Source organism: Trichoplusia ni, chromosome 1, assembly GCF_003590095.1.
Source record: "Trichoplusia ni isolate ovarian cell line Hi5 chromosome 1, tn1, whole genome shotgun sequence".
Lineage (NCBI taxonomy): Eukaryota > Metazoa > Arthropoda > Insecta > Lepidoptera > Noctuidae > Trichoplusia > Trichoplusia ni.
Window position 1 is genome coordinate 18,201,893 of NC_039478.1, and position 19,921 is coordinate 18,221,813.

The 19,921-nt window shown below is 36.2% G+C and overlaps 1 protein-coding gene across 2 annotated transcripts in view; it reads right to left on the minus strand.

Moving 5' to 3' along the window:
- Window positions 1-19,921, minus strand: part of LOC113497812 (mitochondrial cardiolipin hydrolase-like) — a 113,207-nt gene that overhangs the window by 12,955 nt on the left and 80,331 nt on the right. Inside the window, exon 6 of one of the 2 annotated variants that reach the window (XM_026877564.1) lies at window positions 14,405-14,439. The exons of the other annotated variant lie outside the window; for it this stretch is intronic. The gene's annotated coding sequence lies outside the window, so the exon portion shown is untranslated. The remainder of the gene's footprint in view (window positions 1-14,404; window positions 14,440-19,921) is intronic. 2 annotated transcript variants of the gene reach the window in all.

A 19,921-nucleotide genomic window follows, 5' to 3' on the forward strand; every position in this document is an offset into this window, starting at 1 on the left:
CGGTACCGCGCCGAGATAACGTCTGTACGTCACTCAGCCGGCGGAGATGCTGCGAGATTACAAGTGTCGTCATGGGATAACTGCGACTCGATGCAACGCTTTCATTAAAAAACTATTTGTTCGGTTGGTGTTTTGACGTTGTAGTTTAGGAATACCCTTAAAAAGGGCAGTAATTTTCAGGGATTAACATCAAATTTCAACTTTACAAATTAACATTTAGTTTGCTTGAATTCACCCAACGTTCTAAGGCCAATGTTTCATTGAAAATGTATTCATATAGGTAATTTGGTTCCTTTACAATCAATTACATAATAATTTATAACAGAAACTGGTAAATAGGTTATAAAGAGTACAGAATCCAGTCTCGGTATGTTTGACAATCGTGCGCGTGAATCGATCGTTAGCATCCACGTTACGTAAACTCTGGCTTCCGATGATAAAAGTATCGTATGTGCTCTCAGAGTTAGAGATCGGTTGAGGATGAGGACTCGCCTTGACCTGTTCTCATGTTTATTTGTATGTGACATCTTTACATCCGGAACCTAACAACCTATATTACATTTACATGACATTAGTGAGTTTCTTGCTTGGGAGTGGATAGTTCAGGAACGTATTTAACCGACAGACCGCAAAGAAAGAAGGTAGGTAGGTTGTTGTTATTTGAAATATGCCAAACCTTTAATATCTCCTATTTTCGACTTTAATTCAGTATTAAGGAGTCCTACCAATTTACTTTTAATTTTAGACGCTCATTTACTTACCCATTACAAGTACATGTGCCCTGAAGTATGACTGCCTCAACCCTCTACAGCTTACGTCAATCAGTCCACATCCACAATAACATAAAGTTATTAAAACAAATAACGTTATCAAGTGTTGCAATGCCGAGAATGTTTACATACACGAGTTATTTATAAACTAACGCACATACGGCCTTCCGCGTGCTAGATCTGAGCTGATCGTTTTCCTTGTACAACCTGTATTACTTAACAAATTGCAATATTATCTTGACATGTAAACATACGTATGATCGATTTGTCTTCATTTATAGACGCGTTAGCAAAAGGGTGGTGGCACACTTGGATTTCCTTGAAACCAAGTATTTTGAATAGTTAAATATCTATATAAGCAGATGCAATCAGTATTAGCAAAACAAAACACTAAAATTGCATTTGAAGACGTAAGAATTTACATAAAGACACTTCGCTGAATAAGGGCCATAAAAATATAATTTAATAATAAAATAAACATTGCCTTCTAAATCATAACAGTCGTTTTATTGCATGCAGATGTTCTGAGGCACCGTTTAGCGCAGTTACCGTCAGTGCGCGGGGCTCTCAGACTACCAGTTATATGGAAACTGCAGCACGGAATGTGGAACTTAGGAGGCTCTTTCTCACACTCCTATCGGTTAATATGACTGCTACCTTCGATATAATCTCAAATACGATATCGAGACAATAAACTTAACAGATACTTTCTGAAATGCTGGTTTTGTCATCTGTTTTGAAATGATGATTTTTTCAACCGACTTCAAATAGAAGTAGGTTCTCAGTTCGTCTCTATCTTGTTTTCATTTATTTTTTATATACTTCTGAACTTCGGACTGGAACCGAATTTGTTCATTATTATTCATTTATCGTGAAATAGCTATCATTTGGTCCCACAAAAATTTCATCAAGTTTGGCTCAATATTGTATGAGTTTGTTGCTAAAACAATATTATACATTAGAGTAGAAGCAAAAAAAGATACAATCGATATTCAATCAACACTATAGGAAAATGGACTTAAGACTTATTGTGCAAGATTGACATTGTTTACTACTATAACGAATAATGAATCTCAAGTCTCAATTAGTCTGAGACAGACGTCGCTAACAAGCGCCGGGCGCCTGTACATCGCATAGCAGGAACTCGAACGAAACTGTAGTTACCATGGCAACGTCACGCCGCCATGATTCAAATAATTCACCACACCATTGTGGACATTATTATATTCTTTTTATACTATAATAAGTCAATTTTGTTCGTGTTTACTTTAAGGGCGTCAAGAGCTACACTGACCCTTAATTTGAATTGAATTATTTTGTTGTTAGTTTTCATTGGATGGTAAATGTAGTCATTATTTTATTTCCCAAATAAATGTAATTACAGTTATTTAGAAAAGCAATTGACACGGTCAATGAAGAGTTATTATGTTGCAGTTATGAATCTAAATAGTAATACAGATGACTATCTGGTTGTGAATTGTGGCTCGGACTAATACAAAGAAATATAATAGGAATGAATAGATGAACATTATCACTGTAGAATACCACCATAATCAAATGTTTAATCGAAACTTACGTGAAAGTCACTTTAAAATAAAGTAATCTTTGCACTCGATTGCAAGAAAATCACTTCAGTACTTTAGTTTAACTTTTAAAAAACCATCATCGTTTTTGCATGTTAGCAAAATAAACAATCATATAACTGATAATTGTTTTCGGATTTTTTTAAATGACTCCCATGTCCTTTTAAAGATTCTATTTACAATAAATAAGGACTCATTAATTGAATTGTAAAGACAGTACCATTATTTTGACATGTCATCACAATTTACATTTAGATTTCTGTTAAAAATTAATGAAATGAAAAAAGGTTTAATGTTTCATAAGCAATTGAAAAATAAAAGACAAACAGATATTTTAAGTAAAAACAAACTTTCGAGGCCTGATACAAGTCTATAACTATCTGTTTACGATCAAGATTGAACGTTATTCCGACAGCGATCGTAAACATTTTTGACAAATTTAAAATTATAACGAAGAACGTAAAATTTTTATTGAATCGCAAGCATATTACGGTCATGTTAATTTAACATGAAGAGAAAATGGCACAACTGCATAAAAATATTAAATCGAAAGCACAGTGAATGAACGTTTCAATAAATTTTATATTTTAAGGGCCATAACTTTGTTTCATTGAGACGCTGATGACTCGAGACGTGTATCTAAAGGTCGTATTGTATTCAATTAGTGTAATGATTATTTATTTAGCACCTTAAACATTATGCAAAGTAGACATCACACTTACATATTGAAAACAATTACATTTAAATTACTTTAATTAAACAAACAACATCAACAGCAGTTTTCTTAATTCGCAATCCTTTTAGTATGATATAACTGTAAGTGTTGCGGTATTTCGCGTCAAGTATTTTACAAGTTAATCAAAGTAATAAAACGTTTCCAATAAAACGTAACTTTCACTTGCGCGTCTGGCATCTTTAAAGACATTATTAAGAAGGAATATTCCCACGACACATTCACCCCAATTTGGTGTCCAAAAGGAGCATTTTCATTCACACCACATGTTAGTCTTCGCAACCCTTAATCATCAAACTGTCATCTGCGAGGTGGTCTCGGGAAAAAACCGAATAAATCTCATCGTACGTGGCATGAAAAAAAATCACTTAGCAAGCTATACATTCATAAAAATACACAAGAAACAAATTTCAGTCATCGAAACGATAATATATTTTGGTAAGTCGTCCATCGCTGCGTTTATATGTAAAAATTTGTAGATGTTCCATAATACGGGAGCAGATGGAGTGTGAACTGTTCCAAATTGTAATTTTATGATCGAGGATTGTAGGGTGCAGGTCAGTAACGGGTCTCGATGAAAAAACTTAGCTCACGACTCCCAAGTGATTGGTGGCAAAGAAAAAAATGTGTTAAGACAAAAACTGTGTCGTTTGCGAGGTTCAGTAGTCGATGTAGATCTAAAAGGATATAAATATAAATGCAATTATTCTTTGAATATTATATCACACAAAAATCTAACAAATAGAAGTTGGCGAAAAAGAATCAAAACAGAAAAAAATGAATAGTTAAAAATGAAATCACAAGCTCGTCACAGGGATTCAATCCAATCCTTACGGTACCCTAAAATTATTGAACTTTAGCGAAAAAACGAGCCCGACTTCTCAGAAACTATTCGGTTCGTGATTGAATCTTTCATCTAAGACGGTCAGACATTGTGATAGATGTATAGTTACTTAATAGTTGTTTTTTATGGTTTTATGAAGGCTTATTAGTTTTTTTGATGGTTCAATGCGATCGCCAGTAAAACATAGCTGGCTGTTTGGAGTCATGTTTGATTTTGTAAGCTAACGGATTACGATGATCGGTTGCTGTTAGTGATAAATTGGTAGATGTTTTTATAAGATTTTTTATTAATTATTTTATAATGATGGTATTATAGAAGTTTAAGTTTTACCACCGACGTCAGTTCATGCTCAGCTTATGATAAGGGACTCCAGTTAGGTCCGAAATTAGACGGGAGATATTGAAATATTTAGAGAGGTAAAGACGGTGGAACTATTTACAGTAGTTAATAACCAGTTCGACCTATGTATAATCACTGTCCACATCCAATCTCAGAATACAATTTTGTAAATGTATGTAAACACGAAGAAAGAACGAAAGGAAATAACGCAGTTACTTTGTTTCAGACGAAAAATGCACAAAAGGCAGCGTAGAAAAATGAACGTCTACGTTCGCGTTAAAGTCTTAATTAAGTTTTTCTCATTACTCTCACAAGTGGTGGATGGCTCTCGTAAGTATGTGAGATGGCAGGTCGTTAAAACTTAATAGTTTCGTAGTTTTCCAATAATTTAGCCATTAGTGAAAGTCCTCTCCGGAAGCATGGCAGAATTATTAAGATATCGCATTCATTATACCATCTTTAACTTTACTCAAGATTAGTTCACGTAATTTGCATAAATATATTTGATGTGTTTTGAGAAAGGATTAATTCCAGAAGTAATGTTAAAAAAAAATCGGAAATCATATTAAGTATTTTTTAACCCCTTGTGATCCAATAACTTGAAATCATGAAATTTAAAGTGGGGTGCATCAAATAAAAAAGCTAGATTATACAAATTATACAGTATCTTTTAATCCTATTGAATTAAAAGGATAAAGGGTATTATTTCCATAACATTATACGTATACATTAATACTAAACACTAGAGGATATCCGGTCTTTTTTAAATCGATCCTTCGATCCGTGGGTCCCACGCCCACAACGCAAGTAAAATATTTTTTATCAGTAACATTACAAAATTAAACCCCATGTTACATTTATCTATTGAAGAGTGGGGACAGTCGGAAACAGATCTTATCAAATTTAGCTTCGTATACAATTGATTTTTTTGGTAGAAAAAATGTTCGTCTATGTCTACCTGCGTTTGTGCAAACAAGTTTCGGATCGTGTCCTGACTTGTCATCGAATCATTGGAAAGCACGATGCTTTCACACCGGACACAACAGTAAATCATTTGTGAGACGAGCATTTATCTAACGCCAATTGTCAAAACATACACACAAATCAAATTTGACAGTGACCACACGACAGCCGCGACAATGGAACTTCCGCTCGTAAAAACCGACAAAAGCTTTAATCGCTCCGGTCCGACGAAATCAACCGTATGTTGTGGCAGGACTTCCATTGTCACAACAAAACATTGTTGTTTTTTTTATCAACAGGCCGTATTAGGTGTGAAACGACGCCTAATCCCTTATTAAGTAAACGAACATGAACATACAAAAAGTTCTTGTCAATTTAAAAGCAATAAAATTCTCGGTGCACGAGTTATCTCGAGTGTTGAGCGGTAAAGAAAGCCGATATATCTAAAATGCGTAAAACAGGTTCTGATAACACAACTCGGTCCGGTAACGAGTGGCCCTTTCGAACTTTCACACGGAGTGCACATGTATGTACATCTCGTACAACGGATGTCGTCGCAATTACGAACGGCTGCGATTATTATTGCGCGGTATTGTGCGGCCAAATTACAGCATCTCGGCTTCCCATCCGGTCTAACGCCGGCGCAGAGGCCGCGCGGCAGTCGAGTCTGGATCTTATCGTGACAAGCGACAGACCAAATTGTAATGCGGAGCCGGGACTGTTTGAGATGATGCGGCGACGCGTACAGGACGCGAGGACGACGGTCGCGATAGACGGCCTAATGAGGGATGGACAAATCGCAGGTGAATGAAATGGAACAATCGCGACAGGCGCACAATACTGTCTCGACGAGATGATACCGCGTGGACACCTGCGGTGGCTGCGTCTAAAGGTAAACTTGTGATTTATGCGCTCGTCTACAAGCGCTGCGCTTTACCGATATGCACCGGAGAAAATCGCGCCTTTCTACATACACAAAAGCTTGTTCGAACTTGTTCAGCGATCAATGCGTCCATCCTACCGTGAGGACGCAACGATTTTGTTTTCATATCTCTCGAATAATGCAGCTGCATTGAAAAGACACCCATAGATGGCAAAAGTATGAATTATTGTTGTTTGAATGGGATGGATTTGTAGAATTTCTCTTAGAGTTTGCACGATGGTTCCTGTAATTTGCACAATGAATGTTGATTTAGCGCACCTGCATTGTACTCGTATTTTTTGCATAGCTGAGCGACAAAAGTGTCGGATGCATAGCGGAGACTCGGAGAGCAATCACCCCTGCAGTAAGAGGTAGAGACTGGGGACGCGAACGTGAGTCAGAGCCCTCGGTGACCCGGTTCGCACGGCGCGCCGGCTAAGCGCGGAGTTATATGACGCGGAATTTATATTCTGCCTACGCAAAAACAAACTTGTACCGACGCCTTCCCGATAAAACCAGCTTAGAGCTGTAATCATTCACCCATGACGTACCTACATATCACCCAGGGAACACTGACCTTAAATTTTAAGATGAGTTGGCACAGAATCCAGGCATCATTCGTGTATTATCTATTGGTCTGACGGCTCATTAGTCTCCGGCTGAGATATTTGTACAAACATGGCTCGCGTGGTGATAACTTTGATTGATGGCCAGTGCTGGAACAAGACGCTATTGCCTTGCCAACTAACTACTACTTATATTTATATGTTGTGCAATTATGCTTCTATTGAGGATACCATTAGCTAAGCACCACATTAGTGCTACAGTCGATAAGTAACAAAAGACTGATATGCTTATGATAAATTTGATTTCTATCAAACTGTCAACTGTCACTCGGAAACTATTAGCTAAGCTAAGCTACGTTAGTCACCTATAGATCAATTCTGTGTAATTTGGTAATATCGAAGAGTGGAGGATTCGCCATGAGCGTCATGTGAACGCGGCAGTAGTGGGCCATCGCAGCCGGCGTCCGGTCGGGCCGGTACAGCAGATGCCGCGCCGACCTTGCGCACACGCACACGCCACCAGCGCCATATATCACAAGTTTTAGATACAACAAGAGGCTTTTGTAATATGTATTATTTTAAAACAGCTCGTTATATTTTATGGTCCCGAATGAAAATCTGAGCAATACAAGATCAATAACAAATACAAGCTTATAAAACCATAACTAATAATACGTACAAAGTTCAAGATTTTATCGAACTTAATTTTAATAACTAATGTAATAAAAGATATCGAAGTTTCAAAACGAAGTGACAATAACGCAATGCAGCAATAGCAAACATTTAAAAGAATGAGATCATTTTCGTTCCTTCAAAGTTTTATTCACCATGTCAGCCCGGTACCTGTCCTCACGCACACACACGCATATACAAACGATACTGAAAGGATACATTAATGTTAAGGGACCATCTGCCATGTAGCCGGTAAAGTTGTTGCTTTCAACAAGAAACGAAAACTGACCTACTATAACGTATTCATATTTAACCAGTAACATCACTACCCTCAAATTGATGTCCTTAAATCAATAAGGCGAAAAAAGCCTTTGTATTTTCGTCCGTCGTTGTAAATGTCATAATAAAATACGATGTCGGGTTATTATCTTCGTACCGACTGCAAGATAATACACGGCATCGCATTTACGGGTTAAGGTCACAACATCCCGTAAGTATTAAGTATAATTGGAAAAAATAAATTCTAAAAGTAAATGTCAGGCCGCAAGCGTAATCTTCTGCAGTGAAAATGGCAAAATGGCATGGTGCGGTTTTATGGTGGTAAAAAAAATAATTATAACGAAGAGGGATCTGAAGTAGGCTTGTACTGAACTACGGTCATCGTAAAAATGGTTTAATCGATTTGGAGTGAGTCGACGGTAATATACTAGGGGTTTTATTTTTTGGGCTGTGTTTATGGCGCAGTGCAGCAGTGACTAAGATCTCGACTCATTGGTACTCAGTGAAATGCTTGTTTATGATCCAACATTTTACAGTAAATGTGGACAATAGTTAGTGTTTTAGATCAGGGGAAAATCTAGACAATTATAAATCTACCACCACCAGTAATTATACATGTATGTTGTGACAAAATGTGACCTCATATACATCAATATCGTAATGAGAAACATGAGTTTTCATGACTAACTGAAACACCTAATACTTTGGTAAACACAGGTAGCCATTTAGGCATATTAAGCTGACCAATTTCCAGTGTGACGTCACACTATGAACAATTTGGTTTTTCGGCTGTTTCATTGTATGAGTCAGAGACGGTGGATTTTATTTATTTTTTATACTTCTGTTTTATTGTTTCAAGTATGTTCGATTGTAAATAACATTCGAATATCCAAATACGGAATTAATGTCTTTATCTTTATTTCAACTAATAATGTTGAAGGCTGTCGCAAAAGAATTCTGTAAACTAAAGTTTTGACCGATTTTTGAGAACGTTACAAAACAGTGAAAAGGGGGAGGGTGTCATGTTTCTCTAATATTAAGTACCAAGCATTGTACCAAACATTGCTCAATGACTTTAATTTCCATTCGGTCATTGCCCGGACTAAAACTGCAAATCATCCTAATATATCTGCTTAGACCGTGCGAAATAGTCTGGTCTGTACCCTACTTCGAAAAACCACAGCCGTGGCAATAACTGTGTTTTTAAATTTCCTTTTAAAAACAAAATGTACATTTTTTTTGAAGTAAAATCACCTGTATTGACATCCGACATGTTGTACTATAATTAAGCAGCCGTAATGGATTTATCATTGGCCGTAAGACCGCCCATTCTTACCTAATCATCCTTAATTATTATCACAAACCAATCTGTTGGAACAAGACAACTGGTTCCGTAGTATTCCGTATAGAAAAAAATATCTATCACCCGATCATTACGAGGAACAAACAAAAACTGGAGTACTATGATGACTTTTTAATTTATTTGGGATGAGCAGACGTGACGGTGGTTAAAAAACACGGATGACTCTGATCATGATTTGGGCCCGATTAAGGATCAAAATACAGGTAATTGAACAAAATAGTCCCGTTAGGTACAGCTACTTTAAAAATGGAGATAAATCGAGGAACATTAATATTTTATGATAGGCAATGCTCGAATGCTTCTGATTTCGTACTGGAAAAGCTCTCATGTATTTTTGTTTAGGGAATACCAATTGCTCACACTCGAAACCAATGATTCATGGTTTATTATTATCCAATAAGTCACGTCTACGATAATATTTACATTGCATATAAAAATAAATTTGAAAACAATAAATCAGACACTAGAGCTCTTATGTAGCACGCTAAAGTGCCAGTAATTACGGAGACACAATTGATATTATCCGGCTGACAACCGGTTATAACCAGATAGCGATGATTTCCTTCATCATTAGCCCATACATATTACATACACGGAAGACGCAGGTGTGAATGCTGCAATACAGATACTTATTAATGTAACCTTTGCTTACAATGTAGCATCGTCTCGAATGCTGCACACACAGCTGGCATTTGAACCGCTCGAGATCCCGTTTGTACTAAAGAGAATAATTGTCCCGAGATATTTATATACGAGCCATAATATACCGTTACGACAGATCTCTAGGTGGTCGGGCAGAGATTACTGGCCTATACCTACAACCACCGTTAGATGATCTATTGTAAATCATAACGCAAATCTATCCCTCGGAGTGGAGTACTAGTTTTAGTGCATGTTATCTAACAATAGATGTCCGTAACATATAAATGGAAATTTCTAGAATTTTAGGACTTAATAAAATAAATATTTGGTAAAAAATAGTAAAAATACGGAAGCGTTGAATGTCTAGAATGCATGTAAAACATGGAATTAAAGTTTTCCTATCTTTTTGCACAAATTAATAACAAAAACACTATCAAAAGAATTGATGACCCATTGGTAACAGAAGAACAGACAGACGGACAGATAGCGGAACCTTAGTAATAGGGGTTCAGATTGTACTCTTTTAGAAAAGAACCTATAAAAATTAAATTCAAAAGATTTTATTTCTATTACGCTGTTTTTTCAGGTAAATTGAAACGTTATAGAATTGACAGTTCAGAAATGTCATTCCTATACAGAAGAACTGGCACGAAACTCCATAAGGGAAATTGTCGTGTTTATATGTAATACAACAAATATGATGAATGAAATCAATAATTTAATTAACATGAAACACAATCGGAACAAGTAAGTTGGCAAACGGCGTCATCCCAAAAGTTACCAGCCTTTGTGTAAGTCTGTATTGAAAGTCCAAATTAACTAAGTTGCATTGTTTGCACGCTGTGAACACGTAAACTTTTGTTCATTATCTCGGAATATGTTCATAATTATTTGTACTTCCTTACTGTTAACTAAACATTATAGGATGGGTATGGTAGTTGGTCGTGAGTTAAGTGACAACAAAGGTTCAATGTTTATAAACTAAGGTACCAACGAGTATCTATAAAGAGTCTGTAAAGCTTTCCTTGAAAAAAAAACAATCTTTAAGTAAGTTGAAGAATTAACACATGCTGACTGAATTTAATATAACATGCTAACTTATTTTAAGCATATTTAAATAAAGCTGCGAGTTAATGAGGTAATCAGCACGAGATTACAATTTATTACAACGTTTAATTTTATTGCAATATTAAGTACCATATTACTACTGGCTGCATTAAGACGCATGCTGAGTAACAAATAAAGAAAATGATTGAAGTTAAAGCGATCGTTTAACGAGAACTTTTTGTCAATTAACGTTAACCAATCGTTAAGTACTGCAAATGTACGGATTAAGGACCTTGATCGGGTACATTGAGCTCGCAGTATTTATGTAAAATCATTTTTAATATCTTACTGCAAAACAAATAAATTTATTTTTAAGCTGTTATTTATGCTGAACCTAAACAGCTGCTGAGTTGGGACTCAGTTCGATAAAGAAACAAAATACAACCATTTTAGTCGTACAAGGGATTAAATCCAAATTCACACGCTCAACTTTCGTGGTTACAGTAAAAACTAAAACATTCAAACAGCAAATAAAAACAGTATAAATAAAAGTCAAAACCGCATAAACAAATCAGATAGGACATAACGAAAAAATACTGAAAAAAAAAATGTAAAGTGTACGATACATATTTATGAAGTGACATCGCCTAGCGGGGATTGGGATTCATTCACCAAATGTTGGTATCTATTTACATTGTTATCTGCAGTTATCGAGGGTCGCCCTTCGGAGAAGCCGCCGGGTTATCGATGCCAACTGGAGTGCCGACTTTGTGATAAACCAATCATGAGAAGGGATTTCTGAGGATACCGTCACGATATCGAATGTAAATTATAAATAGTGTTGGATACGTGTGATATGGTGTTATGCTCTTTTCCTTTTATATTGTTCATTCAATATTATTATGAGTTACTTGACATCACGGTAAGGTGTTCTACTATTATTTTTTTTCAGGATTAAGAATTATAAAGCCTTTTTGGTGTAACAAAATTGTAATAACTATGAAAAACAAATTACTTATCAATATATATATTATCTTATCAATATTGTATATTCTTTCAAATCAAAGCTCTATCTCGACTACATAACGGCTAAATATTAGGGATGGGCCGAAATTCGTTTTACATTCGGTTTAACCGAACTTCGGCAGCTTGAACCGAACTTCGTCATTCGGCCGAATTTCGGTTAAAATGCCGAATATTCTGCACTAAATATACTTGAACTATCATAATAGAAAGTAATAAAAAAACGTATGTGTAGTATACGTGATAAACAGAAAACTTTAATTAATTTTTTAATTACCTTTCTCAAAAATATTTGGTTACTTAATCAAACAAAACACAAAATTAAACCGCTTTTCTTACTAATCAAACCAGCCTTAGAAATCTTTATTTCTTAATCAAAAACAAAATTTTAATCAACAAAGTTTAGTCAATCAAACCAAGAAAAATCATGTAAAAACAATTAATTTAATTTGTGAAATGTAAATAATGGCACGTGACAAGATGGTGACGTCTTTACAAATGACTAGCTTGCTAACGGCCCCGCGGGGAAGTGCGGAGTACGGGCGAGGTACATCTAGCAATATTTGCAGCAAGTGCGTAAACAAGGCACAACATGAAAAAGCTCGGCGAAATTGAACCGAAGTTCGGCCGAAGTTCGGCCGAATTTTTCATTTTTACCGAATGTTCGGCCGAAGTTCGTATTCGGTTTAAACCACATTCGGCCCATCCCTACTAAATATCATAATTCCTAGGAAAACCAAGATCAAATGCAATTTCTGAATAACCCCGAGACAAGACTAATTTTACTAACCCCTACAAACTATACGTTCTAGTCAATGATCAGTCAGATACACATTTAACAACCCGTTAATATCGGGATGACTTATGCGACTATTTTAAATCATGTAACAGATAATTGGAACAACTATAAACCTAGTATTTCGCCCTCTAAACGACGGCCACCAGTTCTAAATCGACCCACACACTGTCTTTACATTTATTTGATTCACTCAATTGAGGAAAAGACGAGCAATAAAAATGGTAAACGTAAACCCTTTAGACTCCCACCTGTTCAAATAACAATGGACTGAGGTAATCCAAATATTTTCGAGAACTCGTCATGATGTAGCAGAACAAAACGGAACGATAAATAAAAGAGTATTCACGAAACTGGATCAGCGAGGACTAAGGAACTTGTTTTCAAACTTATACAGTATGGAGGCCAACATACTTTGTAGTGCATTCAAAAATTAATACTACCTACAACATAATGTCTGGACACAACATGTTAGGGGACACTAAATTAGTACTAATACAAGACAAATAAAAGTCCAAAAACCCCAATTAATTAAAAAAAACAAAATTTCGACCCGCATAACAAAATTACGGTGAAATACTCTACCGCAATTATCAATACAAAAACATTTAATTATGTTAATAAATGAGTCCCCTTCACCGTTTAATCAAAACTTTCATTTCAACAAGACCGCAAAACAGCTTTACTTGAATAATAGAGAGGCGAGTGATTTCCAAGAATTGTTTGGTGGATTTTATGTTTCATTATATTCCAACAGTGTCAAGTTGCAAGAAACCGCCGTGGAGAAATGTGGAAAATTAGATGTTGCTTTTGTGGACGCCCTGACATTGAATTCTAATGTATTACAAAGCGAAAAGTAAAAATGAATCCAGTTCAGCGACTCCTGAATGTCAGACGGAAGTCGAAGATTATAAGAGCAAGTAATATAAGCAACTACCTATTCCTGATTCAAGGAGACTTCGGACTTTGCTCGTGAGCGACCAGTCGCTGCAAAAATGGCGTGCGATTTAATATCTCAGTGCATTAGGTATAACAATATTCAGATCATATCAATGATAAGAAAACTTTTGAATTAATTAGCAGAAGTTGGTTTGGCAATGTCGACTTCGACAGAATATGCATCTATGCCGTTCTTCTGTGCGATAAAACATCGTTATTTATCGTTATGCGTATAAAATAGGCTGAACCTCAAAGGATCAAAGGAACCACTGGCAGCGCCGTACATAGCAAAACTTTTAAAGAATCTATTCTCAAATCAAGCAAAGCTTTTTTATGAGTTCTAGACAACTAATAGACATACTTACATATAATATTTCAAATATGTGCATAATAGCTTATTTACGCCTACACAGAAAAAAAAATCATGTTGTTCGCACAAAGATTTGTACTGGACGGGAATCTAGCAAATGAACCCAGGTCAGTCCAAAAAGCTTAGAGCAGTGTCGGTGTTAGAACTTTCATCTGCATCAGCCATACTTTAAAAAGGTTGTAGACTCCTATGGGCGATCAAAACCGCAAAGCTACATACACAAAACAGTGAATGAATCATCAACCGTTATTTAATTGTCAATATAAATTTGTCGTCGAATTTCTTGTGGCGCTCTGGTCGAGAATAAACTTCAATTTGCACAAACGCAAAAACTTCAATCAGTTTCTCGGAAAAGAAATATTACTTCCAACAGGAAAAAGAAGCGTAATACTATGTCCTTGGCATTTGAGATATTAATGTTAATATTCGGGAAAGGGTGAATGCATTGAAAATCTTCTTCAAAACGGTTGAAACACAATTTTTATGATAAATAATAAGCGCTGAATATTTTCGTGATAACTCTGTAAAGTTATTATTATTAAATGACACTCACCATGGTTGTTATCAAAGGTTAGCCATCACCCCCATCTGAAATTAAAACAAACATGATTTTTAACGCCATAAGTCAAACCATTTACGGGTAATTGAGTGTTAGTATTTTAGTACCCACTACGGATACAAAAACGAAATTATTCAAAAATGTATAAAATAATTACAACGTTCAATTAGAAAGTAGAAAAATGCAGCGTAAACAAAACCATTTACGGTTAAAAATAAAACGTATCGTAAACATAAATTCTCCATTAAAAGACAGTGAGAACAATCGCAGAAATACAATAACAAAGGAGAGTCTTGGTCCAAACAAGTCGCAGGTAACAATTAGAGACATAACCACACTCCCGATAACTATAATCATAGAAACGTTCGTATTAATGAAACTCGAGGCTAAATCGTTGCAACGCTCATAAAACATAGTCGTAAAACAATATACAGAAATGCCATCACCGCCGGTTCTCACGCCGTATAGATATAAAACCCATATTATGTACGAGCAATTAAGAGGTACATAATATAAAAATGATTGCCAGACATCACACGATCCTTTTATAGACGGCGATGTCGATAAACTGGACAAGTGCCAAAAAAATCGAAAAAAAAAATGAGCGATCAATGCTCTGGTACATCACTAATCGGTAACGTATACACATATCCAATTTATTATCATGTCCAAACTCGATAAATTAAAATATATGTGATGTGATAACAACAAAAAACATCTATGATACATTCAGATGTTAATATAAATACGTTCCGTCAATAAATTCTAATTTGTCATACAAATTGTCGTGCATCACATTGAAACATATATTCTGATCAAAGAACGAAGACGCTGAGACACTTTGTCATTAAAATTTAAGACCTTGTCGTGGATGTATCTTGGATGTACGCATCGGACTATCTCACGACATAAATAATAAATTATCACCACCATTATATCCTCAGATACAAGAATATCCATGGAACAACTATGGAACATCCTTGCGAGTTGAAAAATATTTTCTATTCAAATAAGCCACAAGGAAAGCTGTTGTTCGTATTCCATTTTGATTTAAATAAGTATCAACTCCATCATCTAATTCTAGTAACACGTCAGCAAAGTATTCGGAAGTGGACCACACAGAGCGACTTATCTCAGAAAACAATCAGCGGCCACAGCGAAACAATTAGCATGACTTATATAAATAAATTATCACCAATTATCTATGCAACGAAGTGTTTGTTAGTCAGACATGACTGCACACTACATAAAATATCCAGTTATATGAAACATTAAATTTCCCATTGTGCATCTCATAAGACAACATGTTTCAAGAGTCGTTTTATTAATTAAGACTAAAAGGAACGCGTCACCATATCTTATCACTGCTAAAAATAACTCAATTATAGGTATCAATTAATATTTAGAACAAGTGTTGAATATTGAGTCACATATGCGCCCGCGCCGTATGAATGGCGATGACTAACTTGGTGCCAAAGTGCCGCATAATAATATTGCTTCATGGAAAACTAATCATGCAGGATAAGTGGATATTATTAACATGAAGATTAGGTCGTCTGTGTCGATACCAGTATATACTTATAGAGGAAAACGTTAGCCAAATATCAGTGAGATATGAATTTTGGCCTGCAAGATATGCTAATGAAAATCGGGTAGGGCGTGAGTTCTCAGAAAGACTGACTAGATTGGGCAAAACAACAAATTCTAATGTAGGTATAACGAAGAAGCTCTCAGAGTATAATAATATGATAAGTTTGAAGAATACTGTTCAGTAACATTATATATAAGAGAGTGCAATACAAAGGGTATGGAAGATCAGGTGACAGAATTTGTAGTCAGTAAAGTCAGTTTCACGCAACACACCTCTCAAGTCAGCAGAAAGTGAAGTTCCTTCACTTCTAAGCCAATTAATTTAATTATTTGCCAATTAAGGCTTCGCATGACCAAACCGCGTTCTTATACAACATCGATGGCATGATACCGCGTCGGATTTCAATCCAAAGGATTACCGCAGCCCCGGGATTCTTGGTTCTAATTACAGTAGAAACTCGAACTAGACTAGGGTCCTTAGCAACAACACATCAAGCTGAAACCGGTTGTAACTAGGTGAACGGTATAATTATTCTACCGGCTCACCCTGTCTATCTTAAAGAGGTATGAAAAGTACTCATTTCCTAACTCTGTCACTGTGTATTTAGATCACTTTTAGAACGTGTAGGTATACTTAGTATGTGTCGATGGAATGATAAGTAACAATTTTCTTTCATACTTGCTGTTGCCCACGATTTCGTCGGCGTTGTAAATATTAACACCATATTATAAAAAGCACCTTTCAATATGGTTACAATGAGTCAAACTTAAAAGATAAAAAAAGACATTATTTTCCTCTTTATATTATTATGGCATACATCGTGTTCCTAGTGCAGAGGGTTTGTATACACGCATTTAAAATTCGTGTTAATATCCTAGGTTTTTTATCAAAGCAAAATCAACTCCCGTAGCCCTGTCAATAATTCGAATGCAAAACTCTGACTAGACACGGCAAAATATTTCAATTCAATCAGCTTAACCGTTATAAAAACAAACGTTTACATTCACTTGCGTATTGATTATATTTAGTTTTAACCGTAAAGAGATCTTTTATATTGGTCGTGAACGAATACGTGTAAACCGGAGCGGAAGCGAGAGGTCACGGGCGTTTAACGAACGGTTTAATTAATTTATCATGAAAGGACGAAAAGCAAAAATACATTTTCTTCCTGCTCATTGCAACCCAAGCATTTAATAACAGCTGATTGTGTTGTTTTTTAGTCCCAAACGAAACCGGAACAGAGTTTTTAAAACCGTTGTTGAACAATGTGTATTCTCAGTTTATCAGCGATACAATCCAATGGATCTTGTAACGAAACTCAGTCCCGTGTACCGCCTGTAATCCTCTGGTCAACGTACTACGATATGTAATTACAAATAATTAAGTACCGATTTGGAAATACATCAAACTGTTCATACATCAAGCAATTAAGAGCATAATAATTCGTGACGCGTTGTAATTCAATTTCGGGCGTCTTCGGTCGTCGGCATAGTTTTTGTAAACCGATTTGAACTTGTGACCCTCGCTTCCGCAGCCGGGCTCGGCAGGCGGCGGTGGTAGATACACTACTTGGCTATGCGAGTAGCGACCTCTGAACCCTGAGTCAAGCCGATACAAAGCGGTGCGGATGTCAGATTCTCAACGTTCGCAGAAAGGATGTAGGCACAAGCGGCGGCACTGTTATGATTCATTTGCAAACGAACAGTTGCTTTGCATTCATGTGGATGATGTGATCGTTGTGTGTAAACGTTTTGTCAACTGATATTAATGACTGAGTCGCGTCGCACTCAAATTCAACAAGATATTGTTCATGCGCAAAACCAGGGATCTTTTAAAAAACAGTTACAAATAAAGAACATAACTAAAATAAACCGATACCGAATCGCCTATCAAAATTTTTCGTACGAAACCATTTAATATTCTTGTCGGTTCTTTTCCCCAAAATTCGTATTGACCTTGCGAATCAAAAGACCAAATTCTTGCAACATATTAAACAAACAAACACCCAGCATGGCCTCATTGGGCAGCTAAAAACTATACGTAGGTATACAAGTAAAGTACAGGCCACCATAAAACGTTGATTGTCGCGTAGGTCTCGGGGTGACCTTGAGATGTACTAGCAGAGTGATTCACACGCCCACAGACACAACATTTTGGACCACTTCGTCACCAAATATGCAGAAGCGTTCAATACCTTCGTACGTGTTAGAATTTTATGTTTTCCACCCAAAACGCCGAGTCATTGAATGTAAATTAAGCAATGAGTCTGAGTTTAGTATCAAGTGATCCTTTTCCTTATCCAAAGGTGGATGTTTTTGTTAGTCTAAAATATGCGACTGGTTTTGCTGATTAAGTTTCTAAGGCACCAAAATAATAAGCCATCAGACACATCTAACACCTCAACATGAATGAAAACATAGACTCTTCCACTATAAAAGAACATGAGAACCTCAAAAAAAGTTGTGAGACATAATAAGGGTCGGCTACTGTACTTTTTAAATTAGACCACGTCCATCAATTTATCTTTTTGGGATGTCGATGGGAACAGGTTACAATACGATTTGATTCGGAAGCCGCCAGCGTCCGTGTTTGAGAAGTAAATAAACATTGTCTTGGGAGCTTGGCCCACAAGGGCCCCGAACAGGCAAACCAAGTGTGAACAAACAAACTCACAAATTGCATTAATTTACAGAACGAGACATCACAAGCGCAAGTTGACACGATCTCTTGACTATTACATATTATCTTATTATATACCGTTATTTAAAAATATACGGTTGGGTAAGACGTTAGAACTGACATATGTTATTATTAACAAGAACAAAATTGAGATAATAAGATGAATCAATAGCCTTTAAATGAAACAACCTCTAATAAAGAATTAACATTGACTTCGTAGTGGGTCTTCGTTAATTCACAATCGCTTAATCATTCTTTCCGTCGAAGCAAAAGGCGGATTGAGTTACCAAGTTAACATAATAAAACTTTCGATTGCTGTCTTTTGTTTTCAAGTAATGCTGATGGAAAAGATCTCGTTCAGGTTCAAAGTTGATAACTAATTCCTAAGTATTTTGTAGCTGATGTCCAAGTGATTTGAATGTTTGACTAGCACTAGATTTTCTTCCTTTAAACTTATGTACGTTTTGATAGGTGATTATCATTTGCTAAGGTGAATTTTCAAAGGTGTGTTTAAAACTCCGTCAGAGGCCTACAGATGGTGACTCTCCCAATAGGTTGAACATCAAACATGCGAAAAGAAGAAGTTCCTAAATGCTGAAATTATGTGGAAACTGGTATAGTACATATAAATACATAATTAACAATTCACGAAAGCCCGCGGCGTGCCAAATATCATTCCCCGGTTGTCACATCTACGCTATGTCATGTTTACATGTTTTAGTCATCAATCTATGTGTCTGGGGAGGTAGTTGCGCAGAGCGCGCAAAAACCGAAGTGTAACGACCGGCGATCCGCCCTTGAACCTACACATCACGTGCACAGACAGACATGACGACATTATTTAAAATTCAACACGTTAAATACTAGAGAAGTGTCCGGTACTGGTCAATGGAATGCAATATTATTAGATGAGGTGATTAAAGCCACACCCAGTGATCTCACAGCGACACTATACAAGTACGTACATTACATTGCGTGTCCTTTTAATCATGTTAGCGTAAAAAATGTAGCACGTTAGCAAAAACATGCGATGTATGGCGACTTAATATTAATATACTAGGAGTGTTATATTCACAAAATCACTAAAATGACTCGTCGGAAATACACGAAATACTAGAACAAATTCCGAATGCATAAAGCAATCGTAACAAGATTTTAAGAGCACATTTGTTGCTGGCGGCACGATTGCACTGTTCAGATGTTTTGGCATTCATTTTTACGATAGGCAGTAATCTACCATG